General features: G+C 33.5%; 1 long non-coding RNA gene across 3 annotated transcripts; it reads left to right on the forward strand.

Annotated features, from left to right (window-relative positions):
* The first annotated feature begins 18,138 nt into the window (after positions 1–18,138).
* LOC145141436 (uncharacterized) lies at positions 18,139–20,395 on the forward strand. Of its 3 annotated transcripts, XR_013722659.1 has the most exons (4): positions 18,142–18,357; positions 18,642–18,804; positions 18,885–19,092; positions 19,802–20,395. It is a non-coding gene; the product is annotated as an uncharacterized LOC145141436 (long non-coding RNA). The 3 variants fall into 3 exon arrangements; XR_013722660.1 differs by having other exon boundaries at positions 18,139–18,357; positions 18,642–19,045; XR_013722658.1 differs by having other exon boundaries at positions 18,140–18,357; positions 18,642–19,092.
* Positions 20,396–22,188: the final 1,793 nt, after the last annotated feature.

The following is a 22,188-nucleotide window of genomic DNA, read 5'->3' on the forward strand; positions in this document are numbered from 1 at the left end:
TGTGGAAGCCTCAAATGGAATCACAAATCACCAAAACACCTTGGAAGAACTTAAGAGAATATGTATGCACACTAAAATCGGCTCACTCTTATTTTCACACACTTGTGCCAATTTTGTGAGCCAAGGACCCCTTTATATATTATGGAGGATTAGGGTTACATCCATGTAAACCCTAATACCCATGACCTTTCATTTACATAGGATCCATGGGTTAAAAGCTCCATGGACCATCCATGAAAGGTTAGCCCAACCTAAATGAACTTGACCCATTCCATATATATAAGAGTCCATATTTAATTAGTTCTTTTTGATCACTTAATTAATTCTAAATTAATTCTTGATCAACACTAATTAAATAATATGATTCCATATTAATATATTAGAACTTATAATATATTAATACAAATCATAAATATACTATTCTCAAAAGACTATCCATATAAATTGTGCCGGTGAAGTGCAACCCAAATGGACCATGCCGGGTCGGGTCAAGTACATACCAAATATAGTTATGGACTTAGACATTAATCCAACAGGTTCACCAAGAGATAATACACCTCCTCGTTCTCCAACTCCTACTGAACGACTCAATAACAAAATTCCACCTCCTCCTCCATCTCCACCGAAGACTACTGTTCCAGTTTCGGTTGCTCCAATTCCACCAATTCCTACAACTCAACCTACCACTAGTGTTCCACCCCCACCACCAGTTAGTACAGTACTAATCTCTACAACTCCTTTACCACCTCCCATTTTTTCACAAGCTACTACCACAACTACTCCTATCTCCACCAGTACAATCGAACCTCCAGTAAACGTCAACGTATCTGATACGGGGGCTAATACTAAAACCGAAACCCCTGTTACATCCAAACCTCTTTCACCCTCACCCTCAACTGATTCTGCTCCTACTCTCGGTGGTGACAATTTTGAGTTTGACTCAACCTATTACAGTCCTTATAGACTTCCCACTGATGAAGATGAAGAGGCTCCAGTAACCAAACAACAATTATAGAGTCTCGATGATAAGCTTGATCGATTGCTTGCCTCTTATTTGAAGTACAATGATGTTGTGCTGAAGGCTTTCTTGGACACTGCTTTTGAACAGTACACAGGAGCAATTGATACATCAACGAAGGCGGTTGAAGCATCCACTTCTTCATGCCGGAAGGCTACAACTGATGTTGCGGAACTCATTCACAATTCTCAGATCTTTCTTGAATCCCTTAAGGGTCATGCTGATGTGAATGCAGCTAAGGTGAATGCATCGGTTGACTCTTTCTCAAAGTCACTTCAAGGGGAGCAAGCCAAATTCGAAATTGTTCGTTCTGCGATTCAAGCTGAGAACACTTCTCTTCTTAGCTCAATGGATTCTCGTCTTGAAAAGCTCCATGCTGATTTAGCAAAGGAGAACAAATTGATGGAAGATCTTGCTCATTAAACCACTAACGTTGAAGTCCAGAAGGTTCAACTGGCTCAAGCCGATCGGGAAATTTCTTTGTTGAAAACTGAGCGTGTTGTTTTTCGAAGTTGTGCTGGTGACGTTCTTAATATGCTGCACAATGTTCTTCATGCTCATGATCCCATTCTTACACTGACCATCCGGAATCATCTGACCTCCAAGCTTCTTCCTGCAATTAAACTTCTACGTGAAATGAAGGGTGTCTCGGAGCGATTGGTTACTCCGAAATAAGGGGGAGAAGGTGCTCAGAAAACTACTCCAATTAAACTGAAGGACACTGTCAAAACAGAACCGAAGGATAAAGCTTCGGGTTCTGGTAATCAAGAAAAGAAGAAAGGTCTTACTGATGATAGTGATGAAGATCAAGAAACTATTGTTGATGCCCTGAAACGGAAGAAAAGGGATCAGGAGTTAGATGAAAACCTTCGGGATGCAAAAGAAGAAGAAGAGAGGGAGCGAAAGAAGAAGGAAGAGCATGATGCCCTAATTTGCAAAAAGGCTTTGTTTCCTCTTTGGACTAGGGAAACGCTGATCAAAGAAGCGATAGAGTTTCCAAGCATATACTAGCTGGAACCTATAGCATCGTTTGATTGTGAGAATACGAGGGACTCACAGTTTGATATGCCTATAACACGAAAGGCATTTACTTTTCACTGTTTTGATTCAACAGTTCAAGTTCCCTCACCTCACCCTCAAGTTGATCGTGAACTTATTGATTTTTATCTCAAGTTCGGTTAGCCACAGTATCTGACTTGGAGTGCACAAAAGATTACAACAGTCAAGGTGCTGAAACCTTCGCCTGCAGGGAAATTTATTAATGTTAATTTCAAGATAACCCGAGGTTCAGACAACTCGGTTTCTATAATTTCCCTGGCAGATCTTCCTAACTTAAATCCTCATGATTGGATCTTATTGTACAACATTTTGCTCACTAATGCGAAGGAGTATGAGCTGATCCTAGATAATCTGAAGAGGATGTTGGCTTCCTATATCCATGAAGTTGCTATAATGGATCAGGAGATTGCTAGTGTTTTGAAGAAGAAACCAACTGTGAAGCCAACTATAAAGCCTGGAGATGTGAACAAGATGAAGCTGGGTCAGATTGACTCTACACATCTCACAGTGATGTTCACAAGAGGCGAAGCTAACAGATTTCTTTTCGATCTTGTTGATAAGCATATGTTCTCAATGGACTGCTTGGAGCATACAATATTATCCATCGGTGCAAGCACAACAATGAGTCAGATAATAAGAACTTCACTGACATGCTTCGGTGGTATATTACGTTTCGTCATACTCTACTGGCCATTATACCGAAGGTGTTCAAGACCGTCAAGAAGTCTTCTGTAGCTCAACCAAAATGAGCTCTCGGCTCCATTGACGCAAAGGGGGAGATTGTTGGGTATTTTGTGTTGCGTCATGGGCTTTGTTTAAGTACATCCGGATTGGGCCTGTCCATCCGTGATTATTGATTAGGGTTAAGCTATATATAGTGCATGCATGTATGCCTTAGATACGATCGTCATTATTATTATTATTGCTTTGTAACCCTAAACACCTCTACAGTCGAAGTTATTAATCGAGCTCTTCTGAGGTGTTAAAGCTTAATCATTCGACATCAGTTAAACCATTCATGTGTTCTTTATTACTTTATTTATTGCTTTTCTGCTTAGAATCAATCGATCCTACTAGAACTTTGTTCTAATAATTTTAAAATAACAAGATAAAATATTATTTCATATTGTATGAATAAATAAGTTATGCACAATCTTTTGGCTAGTTAAGTTTTTTTTTTTTTTTTTTTGTCTTTTACCAAAAGACAAAATTTATATTTTATAAACTTAGTTTATAAAATTTAAACTCATTTTTCTTCTTTTTTACTCTATGGCCAAAAATAGAGTTAGGAAGAGAGGTGATGCATTTTGGTTTGTTTAATCAAAAGAAATAAGGTATGGGTGCATGCATGGGGGACAACCTTGTTTAAAGGGATTAATGGGTAAATACCTTTAGATAAAGTGTACACTTTAACTAGATTAGAGGCTTTCATTTTGGTGTTGCCTTTTCTCTAGCAATTGCTGAAAGCTCGTCCTCTCCCACTCTCTTTCTCTTTGAAAAGAATAGAAGTGTTAGAAGTTATTTTTTTTGCTCTCTTGGAAGTAATACTTGGGTATTTGCTTCCAAGCTTAAGAGTTTACCAAAAGACTAGCATCTTGAAGTCAAGTTGGAAAATTATTGGTGTCTCAAAGTTTCCACATTCCTCATCAAAACTCAAGCCTCTCAAGAGGACCCAAAGAACTACTAAGGTTGTTATTTCTTCATCCTTTCTATGGTTGGTGTTTTTATCTTTCTACAACTTGCAATATGATCCTTGGTGTGTGTAATTTATCTTATGCTATTTTCGAAATTCTAGTCTTCCATTCACTATCTTTATAGTTTTTGACACTAATTTTGAAATAAAACACAACAGTTCATGAGGTAATTCCATCTTGAATGCTTTCTTTCTTATATTTTTTAGAATTTTAAATGGAACCACATATCTTGGACTAAATTTACCCGGTTGTCCAACTCTTAGAACACCCTTCCATGGCGATACTTTTAGCATAACTAAATCTCCTTCTACCATATCATATCATATTTTCTTTAAGTTTGAGTAACTTCTTTGATGGTCTTGGGCTCTTTTCATATTTTCTTGTATTATCCTTATTTTCTCATTAGTAATCCGTACAAGATCGGGGCCTACCAACTTCTTTTCTCTTACCTCTGGCCAACATAAAGGGGTACCTAATTTTTGTGTGTACAAGCCTTCATACTGTGGCATTCCAATGCTAGAATAATAGCTGTTATTGTAAGAAATTTCACCAATGGTAAGTAACCATTCCATTTACCTCCATGTCAATTACACAGGTTCCTAGCATGTCTTCTATGGTTTGAATGATCCTTTCACTTATGCCATTGGTTCAGGGGTGGTATGCAGTTCTTAAATTAATTCTTGTCCCCATTTCTTCTTGATGGGATTTCCAAAAGTGGGAGGTAAATCTTGCATCTTTATTAGATACAATGGAAGATGGTACTCCACGTAATATTACTACTTCATCCACACATAAATTTGCTAAATTCTTGAATGGGTTACTTTCTTTGATAACTAAAAATAGTATGATTTTTTGTTAGTTTATCTAATATAGCCCAAATAGCATCATGTCCCCGATTAGTTCTTAGCATCCCCATAATAAATTTCATAGTAATATTTTCCTACTTTCGGGCTGGGACTTGAAAGGACTGAGCATCTTCATATGGTACCTAGTGTTCACTCTTAACTTGTGCGCATGATGAACATTTGGAAATATACCTGGCTATTCTTGGTTTCATGAGTGGCCAACAATATTGTCTCCTCAAGCCTTGATATGTATTCATACTCCCAAGATGAATGGAGTATTTAGACTTATGTGCATCGTCTAGTATCAACTTTTGGTTACTTACAAACTTTGGATAACTTCTTTTTGTCTTATATTTAGATCTTTATGAGTGAATACATATTGAAGGCTTTTTTTTATCTATTTATACCCTACATTTTGTATCGTATAAATAATGTCATCATGGATTTAAAGAAAATACAATTCCAAATCATGCGTCATATACCGGGTTTCAACATCTTTTAATTGCCTTGATGCGTAGGCAATCACTTTCCCACTTCGTATCAAAACCTAGCTCATACCTTTATTAGAAGCATCGCTATAGACAACAAAGTCATTTGCAACTTTGAGTAATGCAGGAACGGGTGCATTACACAACTTCTCTTTCGATAATGCAAAATCCTCGTTTTTTTTTTTACTTTTCCCATATAAACTTGACTCCCTTCCATGTCAAAAAAATTTAGGGATTTGAAATGCGAGAGAAATATTGTATAAACATCGATAATACCCTTGAAGTCCATGGAAACTTCTTACTTCGGTTGGAGTCTTGGGTGGTTCCCACTTGATTACAACATCCACATTCACTGGATCAACCATGACTCCTTCCATGGATACCATCTGCCCTAAAATTATACCTCACGTAAGCAAAATTCTCATTTTGAAATTTTGGCATAAAATTTATCTTGATTTAGAACCTCCAATACCTCACGTAAATGGCATTCATTTTCATTTGTGTATTTGGAGTATTAAAGGATATCATCAATAAAAATATTACAGATTTTTCAAGAAATGACTTACAAACCCAATTCGTTAAATCCATGAAAACAAAGGGTGCATTAGTATGTCTGGATGGCATAACAAGAAACTAGTATTGACCATATCGTGTGAAGAATGTTGTCTTTTCTACATCAATTTATCTTACTCGTACTTGATGATATCCCTATCGCAAGTCGATCTTTGAGAAGTAGTCAACTCCTTAAAGTTGATTAAATAGATCATCGATTCTTGGTAAATGATAATGATTCTTGGTGGTGATCTTGCTGAGATGACGATAATTTATGCACATACACAGGGAGCCATCCATCTTTTTAACGAAAAGGATATGAACAACACAGGAGAAGAACTAGGACGAATGAACCCTTTATCAAGAAGTTCTTGTAAGTCCACCATTAGTTCATGCATTTCTGCAGGATTAGACGATACGACACTCGACCAATGGGTGCCTCTCCCGAAACAAGATCAATGTGAAACTCTACCTGCCTTTTAGGTGGCAAGCCTGGTAGGTCATCCAAAAATACATTAGGAAATTATTAAATTACTATGATGTCTTTTATCTTCTTTTTCTCTTTGATTCCATCTATCACATATTGAATATATGAAAATAATCCTTTCTAGAGGCACTTTCTTTCCTTAATTGTTGTGATAATAGTTGGTACTTAGCGACATTTCTCCTTATATACACAAACTTTCTCACCATTGGACATCTTAACAGAAACTATATTTTCCCCACACAAGATCTTGACTTGGTTAAGACCAAGCCATTCTATCTCAAACACCAGATCAAATTCTTTTATCCCTATAGGTATGATACTATCTTTAAACATTTGCACATTTATTTCTAATTTACAACCTCTATATATATATATGCCGAGAAAATTGTGAATTTACCATTAACAATTTCTATGATGTATACATCGTGCATAGATTCTATAGGTATATTTAACTTAGTACCAAACTCATGCGACACGAAAAAGTATGTGGCACCAAAATCAAACAATATGTGAAGTGGCATAGAATTAAGTACTAGAGTACCTGAGACAACATCATGGCTCTCTTGTGCATGTTCTATAGTCAGTTGGAATGAACGAATCTTTATTTTAGGTGGTTTTGGCTTCTTATTAGCTGTAGATATTGGGGACTCATCCTTTTTCGTTGGACATATTGTACTAATGTGCCCTTTTATGGAAATTAAATCATTCTACTTCTCGAGTGGGTTTCTTCTTACAATCTACCGCCTTATGACCCATTTCCCCATAATTAAAGCAAACTCTAATAACTTCCCTGCACCCCTTATGTATCTTCCTAAAATTTGTACATTTTGGTAACCTTGGTTGTTTAACATGAGATACTTGTGATGTAGATACTCGCCCCTATTTATTGGAGACAACACTCCCTTTAAACTTATGTTTTTAGTGAAATGTTTCCTTTCTTGGACTCGCCTTGTCTGAACGTATTCCACGTTTTGTGTTGCTATAATTGCTTTGTCTAGATCGGTAGCATGCTTCACCTCCATCTCATAGTCGTATGGAAGCCCATTTGCATAATGTGTAACTTTCATGTGGCGGTAGGGTAGGCTTCTAATACAAAAGGAAGCATATCGGTAAACTTCATGGAATATTCTATAATAGTCATTTCACCATTCTTGAGCATGAAAAACTCTTCTTGTAACTTTTCTATGTTCCTAGAAGGACATAACTTGTCTTTTAATTTTGTAGCAAACTCTTTCCAAGACCAGTGACGGAGTGTCTTCCTTCCCAAAACCTTACACATCACATCCCACCAAGATACAACACCATCTTTTAATAGTGGTGAGGCATACACCACGTTATCCTTCTTTTTATATTTTTTGCTGTCAAACACTTTTTCCATCTCGGAAATCCAACTTATGGAAACTTTCGGATCAAAGCTACCATAATATTCTTCTGGTTTCAGCCCATAAAATATTTAAAAGAATATCCTTTTCTATTATCATCTTCTGATTCAGAGTCCTTATATTTAACATAAGAAGACCCCATAACGGACTTACTTCTTTCAAGTGGAAGGGCCTTTACTGGGATCCTTAAAACAGGTATCTAAAATTTGATTCACGTCCTCGTGTACTCGGGCCCTAATATTATCCAAAAGTGCTTGTATAGTTTCGAGACTGATTGGTTTATGATGATGGGTTTTACATGCAATAACACAGATAAATCCTTATACACTTAAGTGTACATGCAACCTATTAGATCTAGTCTTAACACTATTGAAGTTACATTCTATTGAACAACACGAACCCTATAACCCTAGGTAATTTCAAAATTCATAGAAGATGTACACATACCTTTTGATTGTTATAGTAAACAATTAAACAATCCTGCTTGAAAAAAAATCTTGAAAGCTAGCACCAGAAATCTCGTGCCTCTGATGGTTCACACCCAAACCCTAGAAACTAGGAAACTTGAAGAGAGAAGAAGGGAATTTCGGATGGATCTTGGTTATCAATGACTGGCTAAAAATCAAAGGGTCTAAGGCCCTATATATAGCTGCTACAGAAACCCTATATAACACTTACTTAATTAAAATAATAATATCTTAAATCAGGTACTTATCTGGTTTCCTAATTATCTCCAAGGGATATTCTAGAACCCTAGAAACACCTTAAAACTGTCCACCCTCATATGGAAGGTTCTGAAACCCTTTTGTTCAACTATTAAATAATTACAACTTCGGTCATTGCAGTATTAAATAATCCAATTAATCCCAAAATTAATTATAATTAGTTTTTAATTAATTATTAATAAAATAATACTATTTCTACTTAATATATTATTCTCATAATATATTAACAAATCATTTATTGCTCTTTATTAATCATATAATAAATCAATAAACTAGTCTCTCTCACTAAAACTTATCCTATTCAATTACCAGGTTTGAGGGCAACGCAAAAAGACTTTGTTAATAATTCAAGGATATACCAATTTGGTTATTTTCTTAGAAACCTAATCTAACATTTGATTCCCTTCATTTTATAGGTTAACTTCGGGATTCACTTGTCGAGGTGTACTCCCTTGAGAGGTTGTTAGATTGGACCAATGGCCAACTTCTTGGGGTTCTTTCCCACTTTGTGTTTTCACCATTGACTATAAACAATAGCAAAATTGGTTTTGAGTTAAGTGGTTCACTAAAAATGTGTAATTCTTCAAAGGTCAATATACCATAATTTTAACATTATTTCGTATGTTCATGTAACCCAAATTAATATTGATATCACTATATGAATCTATCCTCTCGGTTTAAGTCTAGGATGGCTAACCCACCCTAATTCAATTAAATTATGGCTTTGATACCAAATTGTAACGCCCAAAATTTGCAAACTATTTATGATTACAAAATATGATTATTCCCTATATTAAACAAGGAAAAAAAATACATTTTTACAAAAGTTGTATTTAACATAAGATTTACGTCACGACGTTACAAACGATAAATTACCATAGCATAAGGAAGGAAATACACTATACAGAGAGTACACTAGGTCTCCAAAAAGATTCCTAAACATGAGTGCTCAACCAATAATGGAAACAAATACGTAAGACTCAGGTCTTGTGAGGCATATGAGGTTTAGACTCATAATACTCATAAATATGTTGGGTTTTATTAAAAATTGTTTTCCCAAAAACGCTAAAAACAACAACGAAAGCTTAAAAATAGAACAAACTTAAAACTCCTTTTAACCCACCAACGATCATTTTACGAAGCATGGAAAGATTAACACAACCATAGGAAGAAAAGAACTACAACCTTTATAGATTTTCATTCCTCTCGGGATGCTGAAATTTGATGAAGATGGCAAAAGACTCGAAATAGAGCTTCTCTAGAAGTATCCACCAATCAAGATTAAACCACTTGAAGATGCTAGTCTTCACTTGCATTAAGCTTTTCTTAATTCGTTAAGACTTATACTAAATAAGCCTTAAGATGAACCAACTTATAAACACTTAGTTCATGCACCAAATTGAAAGAAAGAAGAGAGAGAATGAGGACTTAATTACCATGAAAGTGGCAACCTTTTAGAGAGAAATTTTATGTTAAAAATACTAGCTAATTTTGGTCTCTTACTCTCCTTTAAACGCTTCTACATTAAAGTGATGGACCATACCTCACTAAGTGTATAAGTACTTGAAGTACGAAGGCATGGGATGTAAGATGCATGTCAACCAAGCAACATACATTCATATAAGCATACCTACAACTTTGACTCTTTCAAGAGTCAAAGTTGAGTGGTATTTTCACAATCACCTAACTAGTAGTTACATATGAACTAAATGGTTGCTCGAAGTGTCCATTTAATTTGTACAATATATATATATATATATATATATATATATATATATATATATATATATATATATATATATATATATATATATATATATCCATACCTTATGAATATAACTATTTTTTCTCTTTTGTTATTACTTCCTAGAAAAAATATCCAATATGTTGGTAAAATATTATTTTCATAAAATAATTTTTTTCGAATTAAATAAAAGTGTTGATTATATTTATCAATAATCAAATTACTCTAATAAATAATCAATAAGTAGTAACTTGTTATTTGGTGAGACCCTATATGATCATATGTCATTAGCAAATAACATTCTATAATGACTCTTGAGGATAAAGATCTTTCAATCTCCCACTTGCACAAGACTCATCATAGATTGATATAGACAGTGGTGTACGTCTAGCAACATTTCAGTGCCCCTAATAACACACGACAAAGAATGAAATTCATCAACATCCAATTCCATGAAATTGATGTATGATGTAAGTTTAGCATTTACCCCTTTGTTATAGACATCATCTTGAAGATGAGACTTGGATCACAATCAATCTCATTTGGTAATCAACTTTGGGTAATACACATTAGATATCTATCTCCGAATACACAAGAGGAACAAATCTCATCTTGACTACATAAGCCTCTTGCATAGTTCATACCACACCTGATAATGGCCTTTCCAGCTGTCCATTTAAGGATCGGAATTTGACCACATCAAAGTATATCATTCCCTACACTTAAGTCCCTATATGTATCTAAGGTATTAAGGATACAAAGATAGTACCTTTTATCAAGTATCTCTCACGATAGTGATCCATGAGGTGATCTTGGTGCGGGTCTATCCAATACTTATTCTCTGATAAGTACATGTGAATCTTGTTTACAACCTATTTCCTAATTTCTTCTAACGAGAGTCAACCAATATGATGAGTTAAGGATTCAATCAAGTAATTAAATAAGAAAATATATGAACACGAGATGTAAATAAATATGGTTTAAGCTCCATTAAGTCTGGAAGTAATCAAGAGTACAAGTTTGGAATGTGTTCAAAGTTTATACCTAATACTCTAGACTACAACACTATTTATAGTATTATAAACAAACCACAAAATGTACAATATGCTTTCGACATCATAGTTCATAAAAAAGTTACACACCAAATTAAAAATATATATGGAAGGTGTGTAACCTTCGATATACACTACAACTCTTCTATTCGAATATAGAAAGTAAACACAAGTCATGGTCATTGACACATCAACACAAACCTATCCTCTACATTCTCCCCCATTGTATTGACAAAATGAAACTTCACTTTTTACACATAGACCTAATGACTTCAAGAAGAGTTTTTTGAACTTTGAGATGTCGCTGAAGAATGGTCTTTATCTCCTTCTTATCTTCTTCATAATTCTTTCGGAAATTCTCCATTCTCATTAATGAATTATTAATCTATAATGATGAGAACCTTTCCTTTAGATCTATATAGAAAATGTGCTTCTTCTAATCCTTGTTCTATGGTTTCCCAAAGAAAACAATCCCTTTAGGATTAACAGGATTTCACCATCATCAAACTTTTCAACCAATTCTTTAGCTAATTCGAAATCCGATAAAACCATTTGTGAATAGTAGAACATGAGAAATTCCTTAACATGTTCTAAAGATAAGTTATATATTGCAGGGTTAGGAATTTCTTTATTACTGAGCTTCGTCATAATCTGAACTAACACCACAAAATCACGTGGAATCATGAGTGGAAAATCTGCAATTGTGGAATCATAATTCTTTTGATCTCCTCTAACCACCTTGTATCGAAGATTTTGAAATGAATTCTCCAATAACACATCCTTCGTTACAGAGAAAATCTCGATTATCTTTTTTCAAGACCAAACCTTCTCAGCATCTTGAGCAAGATTTGTATGAAATCTAGTCTTCATGTGCTTATGAGTCGGTGTTTCATCAAAATTGTATGGAAGATTGAATTGATGAAACTTAAACATGAGTTAACATATTGGTAAATCAAATTGATTAACCATTGTATTCCTAATTGAATAGCTAACTTTGGGCTCTTTCTCAAATTATTGGACATCATCAAAAGCTAATTCTTTGATAGTTTCAAAGTTCCAGAATTTGTTTACATCACCCTTTTTCTAAGCATATTCTCCTTCACGTTGTCTTTTTCTAATAATGCTCACCGTTTATCTCATCCATCCTATGGGATCCCCTTGTCTTCTCTTTGAATTGCTGATCTTTAATAACAATCCCTTTTATAGGTTAAAGTTTATTGAATCACCTTCAGAAGTTTTATGAATAGGGACTATTTTTGTAACAACTGAAGATAAAACTTTTCCCACAACTGTAGACTGAAATTGTTTCTCATTAACTCCCAATCCTGATCTAGATCCTGACCATGATCCAAAACCCTTTTCCCCCCTTTTCAGACACGATACTTGGAGAAAATCGTGGAGCACTGGTGGGTAGTCATTTAACAACATCAACAACCAGAGCCAATCTTTTTTTTTTCAAAATTGCTTTGAACTGTTGCAAGTGCAGTAGCAACATGATTAGGATTCACAGATTGAATCTTCGTCTCCAACAAAGACAAAGTTGACTTAATTTCTTGAACTTCCTTCGAGTAGCTTTCATCCGTCTTCGATATCTTTTTAGTGTAATCTTTATTAAAAACTCACATATCTTCGATCATCGTTTATATATTTCGAAGAACCTTATCAATAGATTTTCTAAGCTTGGTATTAGTTTTATGTTCCCAAAAAACAAGTTACCTATACCGAACCAAAATCTACACCAGTTATGGGACAAAGCAAGTCAGTACATATAAGGAAACAATAAAGAGCAATTGCCAATAGTCTGTAAGTAAACAATACAAGAACCCAAAGAATAAATACACAGAATAAACAAGAAACCTAGATCACAATTAAACCACCTAACAAACACGTAACTATATGCATGTCACACCCCCAAACCGGAACGACGGACACGTTCGGGGGCGGAGGACGTAATGTACAGTATCATAACAATGCACAATAGTAAAACAAGCAACAACATCATCCATTGCATTAATAATATAGTTAATTCAAGTGTGTTCTGTGTAAAGTTGTAAGACACCAAAAATATGTAATCAAAATAAAGACGAGTCTTGAATATGCTCCGTCTTCTCAAAATGCTGGCCATCTGTACCTGTCTACTGGTGACCTGAGAATACAAGTTATTTTCAAAGAGTAGATCAACATTAAAGCTGGTGAGTTCATAAGTATTTTTGTGTCAAATGTTTGCATTAGTTTTATGAAAATGTTTGCAAGTGTTTTGATGTAAACGTTTGTATACTTCCTAGAAAATCCTATATTTTCTACTAAAATGGAAAGTAGTCTTCTACCAAGACCCGACTGTTTTGTATGTTTGTTTTCTCGTAAAAATGAATGTTTTTCCAAGTTTATGACTATCTTTACTAGAAAATAATTTGCATTACTCAATGTGAGAATATCACTATATGAATGTAATGGGAAAAATGAAGATGTACAGTAGTATTGTATAAAATAACTACTGAAGTACTAACTGCCTTAAAACCAATAAGTTAAATTAAGGTAAAATGTGATGAGGTTATAACCATGCTTGATTGACTAGTATAAAACACGACGATCAAAAGACGTCGAAATGGTATGACATTTGTCACCCGTAGACCTGCAGGTCCCACTGTAGCTAGCAGCAAGGTGTAGGATGGTTAATCCCGTATAGATCTATACACAAACTCACGCTCTCCCTCCAGGAGACTCTGGTTACAAAAGGTGACACAACAAGTATATTGCTATGCCATGAAATAGTGGCTCACATTATTGTTATCTTGTTCTTGTTATAGTATGTATGTCCTTTTCTGTTATAGTTATAGTATGTATGTTCCTTCCTGTTCTAGTTATAGCGTGTATGTTCCTTCCTGTTCTAGTTATAGTGTGTATGAACTGACTCATGTAAGGTTCACTGATCTAGAAGTAGTAGCTAGTAATCCTCTAAACTATACCTATTATAGTTTACTAGTATGATTGTATGACTGTTACTGATTTGTAGAAAAGACTCAATTACTAACAATAAGCAACTAAGTTAAGTATGTACATTAAAATGGGTTTAATATTCATATATGTATTTAATAAGTATAACTATGATTTAACCGACATTCGGACTAGTGATCCTACCCCAAGCCCACAAACAAACAAGGAACAAGAGTCAAGGTATCTAGCAATAGTCCTAAGTCTGTTAAAGCATACCTATACGTAAATAGATAGACAAATATAATTTGATATAAAAGAAGTCTAAAATAATTTAAAAGAGTTTTAACAAGTTTTTGAGTATAAGAAATCCTTTTGTGATGTTGTTTTCACATGTAAATGGTTAACACAATTTCATTGTGTTCTACTTGTATTCCCCCCCCCCTAAAAAAAGAATTTAAAAGCATTTAAAAGTGTATTTGTAGGGGTATGAACTCACATGATGTGAGTGAATTGGATGAAAGTTCGATATAGGATGCTAAGTATGCCAAGTGAAGTCTCGAGCACAAACAAATCCTATTTAGCATATAATAACACATATATGTATGGAATTAGGGCCTATAACAACTAATAAGTATATGAAACAACCTTAAGAACTAGGAAACACTTACAATGAAGTGTTAGAATCGAAAATGAATGGCTGAAAGGTGTTCACGACCCTTGGAATGGTTCACGACCCAAGATCCTAAGAAGGGTTCACGGCCCTAGCTTGAATGTATGAAGGGTTCACGACCCTTGATGAAGGGTTCACGGCCGAATGATGAAGGTTCACGGCCAAAAAGTGGTTCACGACCCTATGAACACTTTGAAGATCTTGAAGATGATGATGGAAAGTGATGAATCAATGTTAGGATCAAAGGGGTTTCTTAGTATAAACAAGTAAAGGGATGAGATACTTACATTTTTGGGGTGAGAGAAGACTCTTTTATGGATGATACTTGAGAGAGAAATGATGTATTCACGGCTGAAAATGGAGAAGTGAAGAGAAAATGGCCAAAACTCATGTATATGGCATGAGTTCACGACCAAGAATGGGTTCACGGTCGTGAACCTAGTTTGCGGCCGTGAACTCCTTTTGATGGTGTTTCCGACTCGATTGCAACTCAATGATCTCAAGCTAACACTTCCTAACACACAATACTTGAGTGTACTAGGCTTAGAAACTCTCAAACAGACCCTTAACACAACATAAAGGTAATAGACACAAGTCTGACTTTTGATTGATTTGATTGACTTTACAAGATATAAATTTCGGGTTGTCACAATGCATGACCATGATTTATAAAAAAACACATAGAAACTATTAACAAACAATTCCCCAAGATAACCTGAACAGAAGAGAGATGTACAAAAACTTAAAAATCTCCACAAAAATCTCAGCAAACAACTATGTAGTTACCGTTAGATCTAACACTGTCAGTTAGATCTAATACTAATTAGATTCAAAAAAACATTTAAATTCTCGATTTCCACCCAGAACACACAATGAACAACCATTTGCAACTTGATTAACGTTGACCGTCTCAAATAACATTGTTCGTTAGAGATAACGAAAAGTTATATATAACGTTTACAACTATCCAGATACTTATTCTTAACCAAGTTGACGGTTTGAATGTTTGAATTTTCAACAAGAAACATATACCCCAAAAAACCAACAGATCTATTTCGATCCAAAGGCACAAGAACAATTTACTCAAAATACAAGAAGATCGAACACAGATACCGACTTAGAACAAAAAGATCTAAGATCGATGAGAAAGCTCAAACCAGATCGACACAAAACCCTATAATAACAATAGAGAACAGACAGATGACACAACTACGTCGATTCAACGAAAACGAGAGCTAATCTAGGTTTGATACCATGTTGAAAAATTCAAATCGATTCCGACATCAACAGTTCTCTTTTATTATTATTAAGAACGAGTTGGTTTACATCAACTTACAACTGAGACCTCACTACAATCACACTCTCACTCATACGTCAATGTTTATAGTAAAAGAAAGCAAAGTAAAGCGTACAAACTTAAGAACTTGAATTGGAAAGCAAACCCTAGAATACCTAAGACTCAACCAGATACGATGAGAGATAAATAGGTAATTGTAATGGACATGAATGAGCTGATATACACCAAACATGTCATGCAATCTTCAATATATAGACCAGGCAAAATGCCGGTTCAAGTCTGGTGCATACCCGAACCAAACCCGATGAATCCGACCTGAACAGGATCCACGAGAAAATATAACTTTGATGGAAACGAGTCGTAGTCCCTTGAGTTTATATATATACAAACGAACCCCTTTAACTTTTATTCAACCATCTTTGACCTTTACCAACTTTACCGCACCCATTTCAACAAAAACTCTTTTATCTAAACTAATTAAAGCTAATAATTTAATTATCTTAATTTATTCTTAATGTTTATAGTGAAGTATAAATTTCTAGGAAAAACTTCCTAGGAAACCCCACCTTTTTCTAGTAGAGATACCGGAATTGCAACGAGGACTTGATTGGTGCCCCACTTAGGCTAAACAATGTCATGCATTGTTTGTCTATGGCAAACCTACGTGGACAACTTTACCGACGGTAAACACCGTACCTTGAAGTTATTTTTGCTGGCGGTATTATGCCGTTGACACACTATCACCATGTCTCTCTCCATTTTGCCGTTGAGAATAATAAATGAGGAGAATAAAGCATACATTCTAAGCTTGTGTTTTTGTGTATTAGGAAAACACATAAGAGTCGTAGGCAAGAATATCACAACACTGCTCATAGGAAAATTGCTTAAAAGCTTACATGACGTCTATTTGGTAAAAAAAAAATTATAGGCAAAACTATCACCACACCATTTAGCCTTATTCATCTCGAATCCAATTGGTGACTTAGGTTCAATTGAATCCTAATGTATCATTTCTTGAATCTAAATTAAAAATTCGTTCGATTACCAAAGCTTTGAGTTCCAACAAACAGCGGTGTGGTACGTGTGTGTATCTATAATGAATGTAATTTTTTTTTAATGAAACCCATACAACATATAGATATCATTTTGTATGTCAAACAAAGTAGCAAATAGATCAAACTACAATTTCAATAATCAAACAAATGCTCGAACTATAATGTAAGAATGAAACATATAAGGAAGAGGATGTAGCCGAAAAGGGTGAGGGGATCGTTGGAGGCGGCTGTATGGTAGTTGGATGGTGTGGTGATGGACTGCTTAATAAATAGGGTGAATTGAAATATGTTTATTAGATTTGAAATACATTTATTAATTAGTAAATAAATAACTGAAAGAAAACTAGATAACTCATTTTTTTTTTCTTTTTCGGTTTAGATTTAGCTATCCAGGTATCAAAAATTACAGCGTAATATTTTCTTAACAAAAAATTTAAATAACCGATATATTTATATATGATTATCAAATTTTTATTTAGATAGATATATGATATAAGTTAATGAAAACAGTGTAGAAGATCATAAACGACTACTTATTTTAGATAAATTATTGATTTAGTTTTTATGTTTTTACCTAGATACAACAAATACTTATTATTTTTCTGAAAACAAATAAAAATAATACTATTGAACAAAAAACCACAATAAAAAGCTTTAATAAATAAGATAAAGGTTTCGTACCAGCTGCCAACCACTATTTGCCGGTGAAGATTATGTATGTCAGCCACAAGTTACAGGTTTCCACCGGTCAGCCTGTCGGTGTGGATACTGTCGGCACCAACACGACACACTTCTTTCGGTTAATAGATAAATGATAAATCCATCTCATCGATAATATGTAAAATCTACGTAGTCATTTTTGAAGGTTATGTTTTTTTCTCAAAATACAATAAATAGATAAAGAAGATGTTTAGTATGTATAATGAGATGAATCTATGATCTAAAACTATATATATATATATATATATATATATATAAACCATTCATAATTATGGGCCTCATACATTTTAAGACAATTATCTTAAATTTCAAGGAAAGGAAATCTGGACCATTGAAACTATATTGGATGGTGAGCATTTAATTGCTGGTGATCCATGTGAAATGCTCTTGACCAATGAGAACAGAGAGTTTAATCTACGCACCTTATGGCGGGCCACACTCACGATAACTCAATCTAAGCGGGTAATTCAAAAGTTTTTGAAGTCAAATGAACCCTAAAAGGTGTGTCTCTCTGTCTCTCTCTATTCAGGAATGGGGAAACCCTAATTTCTCCCGTAAAAGATGTCGCCCCTCTTTCATCGTCCGCAAGATCTCAAGATGGATGCGAAATGCATCCCACCACCGCTATCCACCAGGTCTTTCTCATATATATATGCTCTCCAGCTCGATCTATGTCATTTTTTATTGTTAATTTTTCAATCTTTTATCTTCGGTTAATCTTTTGATGTTGAGTTTTTGTTGCAGCAACAAATGAGTTTAATAAGAACGAGGTGGGTTTAAAAGTAAAGGTTTTGAATTAATATCTTTTTTGTGCTCTGAGTCGTCTTTGGTTCAATCTAATGATTTTATCATTTAGTTTTTTAAGTTTTGTTCAATCTTCTTTAGTTTGTCTTCTATTAAAAGTTTACGTCTTCTACAGGATAACCCTAGCTAAATCTTCTTGATCACCTGTTCCACCGTCTCGCTTCATCATACCAACGATCACCACCGCTATTTCTCCTTAACAGCCAGCAACCTCTAACATATGCCCCTGTTCTCTAATAATTTGACCCTGATTTCTATTTTCAAAGCTCTAACCACAGGTACCATTTTGACTTAGATTTATATGATGTATAGTGTGTAAATGGTCGAAAACCTCACCTTTTACCATGATTTCATTCAGAATATGTAGTGACTTCGAATATCTAACGAGGTACCATTTCTCACCTAGATTTCTATGGTTTCATATCAACTGAGTGTTCTGGATCATAGAAGGTCGAAAAACTCATTGTTTTACAATAATTTCGTTCATAATCTTGTGTGGCTTCGAACATCTAAACTCAGGTTTCATTTCTGACTAAAATTTCTATGTTCTCGGTCATTTGTAGAAGGTAATATAAAGAACTTTAGTTTCTTTCTATTTTGTCTATTTTTTCTGTTTTACGCATTCTTTTTGTTTGTGTCTTTCTTCTTATTTTGGTAAATCGCTTATATGGCAACAGTAAAAATAACCATGGTCGATATTATGTTGAGTCTTGAAGAAATGTGCATAATATTGCCAAAATCAGTGGTATTAGTAAAGCACTACATGTATTGGTTGTCACTTTTATTATTTAGCTATTAATGGATCTTATCTTTTATTTTTCTAGTCTTAATGTAACAATAGAGTTTGGTGTACATGCGATCTACTACTTCTACAGTCAAAAATCATTTTACAACCCTTGTTCCAATCTAAATCTTGCCAATCACTTTTTCATCCCAAATAAGTGTTTTTCACTTATTACGGTCGACATTTTTTTGAATAGGTCCGTTTGTTTGCTTGAATGGCTTTTAATTCATAATACTTTAGTTTTACTCTTTTGACTCCTAAAGCTTTTTCATGGACACAAATAAGTTTTTTCTAACACGAAAATTTGTTTGTTTGAAAGATTTTTGCTTTTAGTGGTTTATCTGTACCATGGTGACTTATAAGAGGTAAAAATAGGAGTACTTCATGTAAAATTTAATAGCTTATGATTTTTATTCTACTCTTCTGAAGGGTGTTTCAAACTGCGTGGCTACAACCTTGTGTTTTTAATCTGCAATATTTTGATTTTGTAGGGTACAAATTTTGATTATGAAAAGATTAGATGCAGCCAGATGTTGTCCAATTCAGCCCATGTTTTCTCTAATTGCCCTCGTGGTTGTTGCTCATTCATAGTTATACCCATTTGGTTGAATTAAGTGTAAGTCTTTCTCAATTTTGTCAAAGCTTGACTATTTTACCCCTGATGTGTCCATGTGGTTGTCCTTGGTTTTAATCGGGGTTTTAAATCCAAATCGGATTTGGAGAATGCTCTTTATTGACGATGCCATTCCAAATAAGGATTGATTTTTTTTTTGTTGTTGTATAGTTCTTTACTCTCAAAAGTTTGTTGTTATTGTTGGTGTGAGCTTTAAACTTCATTGCTATAATTTTGAGGCTTTGAGGTATGCTTCCTGGTCGAATTTCACAAGAGGAGTTTCCTTAAGTAAAATGATTTTTTTTTTGTATTTTAGTTTATGGATGTTGCATTATATTTTGGTGTTGGTCAGTTTCTGTTTTTATTTTCCCTTTTTCTATGTACTTTGTATTACTTTCCAACTTCCTGCTGGGTTTTAGTTTATGAAAGAGTATGAAAACATTCAAGTATTTAAGAACAACTACAAAAATCATCATGAGTTAAAACGAGATTTATGTTTGTCTTTCAATGTAACCCATTTATTTGTTCTGTGCATTATTTTTTATTCAAAAGATAAACGAGATTTATGTTTGTTATTTGTTTTTAATTTGTTTTATTATTATTTAGATTCTCATAGCAATGTTGATTATTTCAAAGTAATGTTCTATATCATTTGTGATGACAAAGGTTATTATTTTTGTTAATTATTTTTCTAACAAGTAATGATTACTAATCATTTTAAGTTTTTTTTTGGTTTAGTTCAATGAGTTTGATAAAAGTTATTTTTGTTGCATAAAAATACTACAAACTTTTCATTTTTAAAACTTTATGTTTAAAAAGATACTTTTCATGTGAAGGTTTTTAAAATTGTTGATTTAATATGTTTTTTTTTTAATTTATAATTTGTTTGTTGCCCAAATTAAAATAAATGAAATAATTGATTTAATATATAAGTTGACGAGAGTCAAGTTGATAAAAAAAGAGATGTAAAATACAATCAATTTTTAATTTTTAAAATTTTACGTTTAAAAAGATACTTTTCATCTGAAAGTTTTTAAAATTATTAATTTATTATGTTTTTTTAATATATAATACTTTTGTTTTTAAAATTATTAATTTATTATGTTTTTTTAATATATAATACTTTTGTTGTCCAAAAACATAAAGATATGAAATAATTGATTTAATATGTAACTTGATGAGAGTGAACTTCCTGCATTCTACTAAAAACTAATTATCGCTCAAAAACTAATCAACCAAAAGAAAATAATAGCTGCAGTTGCATCGTGCATGGAAACACCAATACGGCTATACATAACACATTTTCTATAATATAACATGTTTCCAAAAAAAACTAATCACAAAAAATAGGGAAAACTTTACACTCGCGTTCTCATATTTAGTTAAGTTTTTAATTTAATCATGATAAAATTACACAAATGGTCCATGTGGTTTACCAAAACTCCATAAATCGGGTCCTTATAAAATTTTTAACGAACATGGTCCGTGTTGTTTCCAAAACTTGTAAGAATGATCCTGTGCTAACACCGTTATTTTAGTCCATTAATATAGGGTAATTTGTGGTAGTGAAAATTGCAATTGATAAACCATAAAGACTATTTATCTAAAACTTTTATATTTTAGTTTGTGGCTTTTCCACCACACGCAAAAATATTATTTTTACCCCTTTATTTTTTTAAACTTTGGTGTTTATCCCTGTACTATATATTTTTGGTTGGTTGACGTAAAAAGATATTGGGAGCCATTCAACAAAAATAACTTTTAAAAAAGATTATTGGTGTAGTTTATTATAATATTTAGGAGTCGTTCAGAAAAAAAAAAAAAAAGAACTTGTAAAAATGGATGAGACATCATTTGCCCATGTTTTGGCCAAATTTCATTTAAAAGTTTTAGTTTTTTGTACACATGTTATAAATTTATTTTATTGGTAACGCCAGTTACTAAGCCTAAACCCCAAAACTTAAAACTCAAAGGAAACTAATCACCAAAAGTAAACAATTCATCAAAAAAACCTGTTCGCCGACGCTGCATCGCGCGGGTACCCCACTAGTATATATATATATATATATATATATATATATATATATATATATATATATATATATATATATATATATATATATATATATATATATATATATATATATATATATATAGGGAGTGGTTTAAATGAGAACCACAAAAGATTAAGAACTCTAAGAACCCTCATTTCATAAGTAATATGTATTGTGAATACTAGTAAACATGTTAAAATCCTGAATTTTG

The sequence above is a fragment of the Lactuca virosa genome, chromosome 9, assembly GCF_052849685.1.
Source record: "Lactuca virosa cultivar CGN04683 chromosome 9, Lactuca_virosa_CGN04683_v6, whole genome shotgun sequence".
In the NCBI taxonomy this organism is placed as follows: domain Eukaryota; kingdom Viridiplantae; phylum Streptophyta; class Magnoliopsida; order Asterales; family Asteraceae; genus Lactuca; species Lactuca virosa.